This window comes from Rattus rattus, chromosome 6 (assembly GCF_011064425.1).
Source record: "Rattus rattus isolate New Zealand chromosome 6, Rrattus_CSIRO_v1, whole genome shotgun sequence".
NCBI lineage: Eukaryota > Metazoa > Chordata > Mammalia > Rodentia > Muridae > Rattus > Rattus rattus.
The window spans coordinates 97,986,390-97,991,878 of record NC_046159.1 but is presented as its reverse complement, the minus strand read 5'-3'; positions in this window follow the sequence as shown (position 1 = coordinate 97,991,878).

Here is a 5,489-nt window from a genome sequence, read left to right as displayed (position 1 = left end):
CCCACATCTCAAAAAACCAAGCTCCAAAGTCTGAGATGAAAACACTGGATATTATATGTCTAGAACTGCTCTCTGTGCCACCTCGTGCAGCCTCTGACCATAAGGGAATCATTTATTTGCCCCCTGGAAGACTAACTCGTATTTTATTCACCCAGCCTTAATTCAGGACCTCACTCGATTCAGTGCAACGACATCAAGAATTCATGAGCAAACCCTTCTTTTCTAGGAGAACCAAGAGAGCTGGTCACGCAGCTAGCACCACCCAAAACACTGAAGTACAGCTTTTAATAACAACCTTTGCTATGTTGCTCATTCTAATGCCATTTCTCTATGATCAGGAAACATGCACACTCACATGCGCTCGAACTGCATATGCACTTTCACACACACAACTTATACGCACTCATACCACCAACTGAAAATCCTCCAGAGGCTTTTGATTGCCCTAGATGGTCCAGTGGCATGAGAGAAAAAAAAGCCCTCTGCCACATCTCAGGTCAAACTTTCTTGACCACTCAATGTTTTTTTTTCTTTATACACCCTAGCAAGCATAATCTCTTAAAGAGCTTGATGGATTGGCTCCTGCATAATTTTGACTTTGGAAATGTTCAATCGTGTGGAAAAGAAGAGATACTGCACTCATCCCTATGTATCTTCTATTCAACCTTAATTAGTGCTGTTCGGGATCTGACATGTCCCCCAAAGACTTGGGTGTTAACTGCTTTAATCCTGGATAGTGCCAAAATTGATGGATTGTTGTATTACGGGGATTTGATTAATGGATGAATACACAGCTTAGTTCATAGCTGAACAAACCGGAAGGGTCCTGCTTGGCAGAGGTTCATCCCTAAGTGAGAGGAGTTGTGTCTTTGAAGAGCATTTGGGACCCTGTTTTTTCCCCCACACTCTGTTCCACCTTTCTAACTCGGCCTCCTTCTAACCACAATGAAATGAGTTCTTCTCCGTGAGCCTCTCCTGGCCATGACACTCTGCCATAGGCCCACAGTGATGGGATTGAGTGACCTTTGAGGGAAGCTTCTGAAACTGTACACCAGAATAATTCTCTGCTCCCTTAAATCATTAATTAGTCTTGAGCATTTGGTACTGCTGCCATTAACATTTTGCCAAAACTGATCGGCTTCTGCGGGAGATTACAAATACATTTACAAAACATTTCTTTTGAGGGAGATTACTATACTTGAAATACTTCAGTATTTCTTGTATCTCTGGAGCTGAAGATTGTTATGAGTTCTTTGACTTCACATAAATCTCTACGTCCTATAAAAATGAACTGGGTCCCAAAATCGGTCTTTGAAGTATAGACTGAAATGCACCAAAGCACTCCTCTGAAACATTCTCTCTAATACAACCTTGATTATTCCTTGGGGTGGGGGCACGGGGTGTGGCAAGACTACGTCTCACTACGTAGCCTCGGCTGGACTAGATCTCGCTATGAGACCAGGTTGGCCATGGCTCGCAGGGATCCTCCGGACTCTGTGTTCTGAGTGCTGGGATTGAAGTGTGTGCCGTCGTGCCCTGTCCTGGGACGCCACTGCAGGATGATGACTACGCTCCATACAAACTAAACTATAGTGGATTCTCGTTCTTCCCTACCACCTCCCTCATGTCTTCTCCAAGCCTCTTTCCACAAACTCTCCTGATAAACAACCCTTTCTCCATTTCTGTGCACATCTCCTCTGGACTCCTCTCCTCACACCACATTCCGCAGTGAAATGATACCCATTAGTATAGTATTCTCATTAGTACCCATTAGTATAGATCAAACTTTGACTTTAGAGATTGGCCGCTGTGTGGTTTGGTGATTTCGTCGCGAAAATATTCTCACCGCAGGATGTGTTCGGAGGGTTTTGGAGACGAGCAGGCTTCCTTCCAAACAGCAACAAAAGGCATCTCCGGAGATACGCTCTTCTTCAGTCCAGCATTATACTTGTGGTGTTAGCAAGATGTTCAGTTCCTCCAAGACTTCCTCATCTTTACATAGGGTTTATTGATCGTTTGCATACTCGTTCATTGATTGTTGAACGTTTTCTTACAGTACCTAACATAGTGGCGATTGGATGTCGGGCCACTAGATGGCGACCGAGTCATTTCTTTAGCATAAACCTTTTCTGTAACTTTCCTATTCAACGTTAAGCAAACGACAAATCAAATATATGAATTAAACTGGTGGAGTTTATTTTCCTCTCTGTAAACTTTTTTATTATAGAAGTTTTCGTGTCTTTCTTTTAAATTCTCCCTGGAGACTCCAGATTCCGGCCACCTCTCAAAGCCCGGTATAGAAGCTGGTCTCGGGAATGGCTAGTCCCCAGTGAGTTGTGGAAAGAGATATAACCAAAGTCACACCTCTCCCTCAGGGATCTACTTCGTGGCCTTTGCTGTCCTTCTCCCTTGAAAGAAGACAAGACGGCTTCAATTCTGACCTCCATTGTCACATTTCCCACCTAATCAGTGAAAGACAATCATAAATCAATTCGAATCATTTAATGGATACGGTTCGGGAAATGGTGTGAACCAGATACGGTATCAGACACAGGCCAGGCATCCCACAGACAGAAAAGGCAAGAGCAGTGTCACAGAGAAATAAGAAATTCACATTAACAAATCCTCCCTAGGTGCTTAGAGGGTAAACAGACGTGAGCTCCCACTCATAACCAAGAGGTTATCTCCAATGACAACCACTTACAAAGGAAAAGTTAGTTTTTTCAATGGAGTCTCACTGGGTTTACAAATCACACTTAAAGACAGGCCTCACGCTCATCAATAAATGGCCATGACAAAATAAACTCAATGTTTTTGTAGATGTTGTTGTTGTTGTTGTTCTCATATGTTTTTGTTTAGACTGTTTTTTGTTTTGTTTTGGGTTTTGGTGGTGGTGGTGGTGGGTTGGTTTTGATTTTTGTTTAGGGGGGGGTTTTGTTTGTTTGTTTGTTATCTTTCTTACTGGCCTTTGCTTGTATATTATCGTCTCTGATTCTGTGTTCTTATGGGTTATTTCTTCCTGTGTGTGTGCGTGGAACCGTGCATGTTTGTGTACATGTGTGTTGTTTTATTTTTCTTTGGTTTTCTTTTTGTAGTTACGGCCTGTTAGTTTTATTTGCTTTCAAAACAGTGGAGTTGGGCGAGGGGGAGAAGGGGAGGATCTAGGAGGAGTCAGGGGAGTGGAAATGATCAAAACATAGGATATGAAAATGTGTTTCAATTTTTTTAAAAAATGAAGTAAAGGAGGAAGGGAAGGAATACCTATATCAGACACTGAAGCAAGCTGAGTTACAAAATAAGCATAAGAAACTATGGGGAAGGCAGATTTATTTACTCATGGAAATCTATGACAAGTGTGAATGGTGAGGGGAAGGGGTTGTTGAAGGGACGGAGCATGAGAGTCACAGCTTGCAAAGGCAGAGGTGGGTCCCGGGTTCTTCTTTAATTCAAACACAAATTCACATGGATAGAAAAACATAAAGAAAGCGTTTAAACCTATAAAACAAAACTGAGGATCTAACTCCATTGGTAGAGGCTTGCCTAGCATGAATAAGGTCCTGGAGTTAGTCCCAAGCACTGCTTAAACCCAGATAAGGAGATGCACACCTGTAAGCCCAGTATTTGTGAAGTGGAAGTGGGAAGATATCTTCAGCTGTACAGCAAGTTTAATGTCAGCCAGATTATAGGAAACTCTGCCTCAAAAGTAAAAAACAATAATAAACTTATAAAACAAATAGATAATAACGGTAACTCATGGCCAAAGAGTTGGACGTGACCTCCTGAAGAATATTCCAAAAGCTCTAATCATGAGGCAAAGACTGATTGGACTACAATTTAATATGGCATGAGCGACAGCAAGAGTCACTGGCTATATCTTTAAAAACAAGAGACAACTAACTAGACTCTACAAGGGAATGTACATGTCCATGTGTGCATTCACACACACACACACACACACACACAGAGTATCCACAGGCAGTGGTAATCCTGTGGGTGGGTCAGGAGGCCATGCTCACTAAAAACCAGAAATATGAATATTGAAATAGCAGTAAGACTTAGCTTCCTTTATGAATCTACAGCTTGTTTCTTCTGCTTCAGTTACCCAGACACCAGAAGATAGGCAAATGGTATATCATAAGATTTTTGAAAGAGATACCACATTCACATAACTTTTATTTTATCATTAATAGTTGTTTAACCTCTTCAATGCCACATTTACAAACTAAACTTTTTACAGTAGAAGAAAAACATAGTATGTATGAAGTTTAGTGCCATGTTTTTTGTTGCAACAATCACTGGGGGTCTTGGAGATAAGGAGACCATCACAATACTCACCACGTCTCAACACAATCAACAATTAGCAAACTGATGACAATGTCAAAGGAGAGGATTCTGAAGTGCCAGACTGCACCGTCATTCTCAATGTACACACCTGGTGAAATAAAGCACTCACATGCCCTTTGACTCAGAGATCCACCCCTGGGAAGGGTTCCAAGACAAGTTCTGGCACCAGTTCATAGAGATAAGGTCTCCTCGTGTCATTGACGTAATGAGTCCAAATCTCCCCAGTGGAGAGAATGGGTCAGTGAGGTGTGGTAGATAACCAGGGTAAAGCATGTAGCCGGCAGAAACAATTAACTCGGTGTGTTGATAGCAATGTAGACCGTGTCGGGTAAAAGACATAAGCGGAAAAGCAAGATCTGTAGTACAGTCCATTTATGGTTATGAAAAGCCCATCACATGCAAGATGACGCCACATATTGAAGAAGGTAATACTTAGACCCAAGGTTAACATTCACCAACAACAGCATGTGAATCTAGGAGACAGGCACACCAGCACCCAGGACAGAACTTAAAGGCATGGCTTCTAGAGCAAGGGAACATTTGAGTTCAAGTCCTGACTCTTCCACCAACTTGCTCTGTCACCTTGGGGGTGGGAGGGGTCTCTTTAACATTTTAAAGTGAGAGCTTATCATTGTAACTCTCTTATGGAACTGTTGTTAAGGACCAGTTGGGTTACTATAAATTAATATGTACCCCTAGAGTCCTGACAGCACTTCTCCTTCCTGCTCAGCTTAGAATGTGGAGAAGAGACTCCCCCAAGCTCTTTTCTGGTCCTCAGGAAAGAGAAAATGCAAGGCAGGGTGGTCACACCATGTCGTGAAAGCAGATGAGGATGGCAACCTTTAAAATCAGAAGAAAGCAATTAGCAGCCAGAGGCAAATGGTCCTTATGGTCCTTCGAGCAATTGGTTCCTGAGCTCCTTGGCGGCCCACCCACCACGGTTGGCACGTGTGCGACAGGCTACCAGCTGCTGTGTTCGAAAGAAATCCAGCAGGCACATAGACTAAAGCAGTAGCCAGGATGTTATTTCATCCTAAGAAAATGGATCTTAGTCCAAGAACGGGATTTGTTCACCAGAGAGCTTACAAATCCCAGCTGAAAACACGCCCAAGGCCTCTTCACATTCTCCTGAAAGCACAAAAACG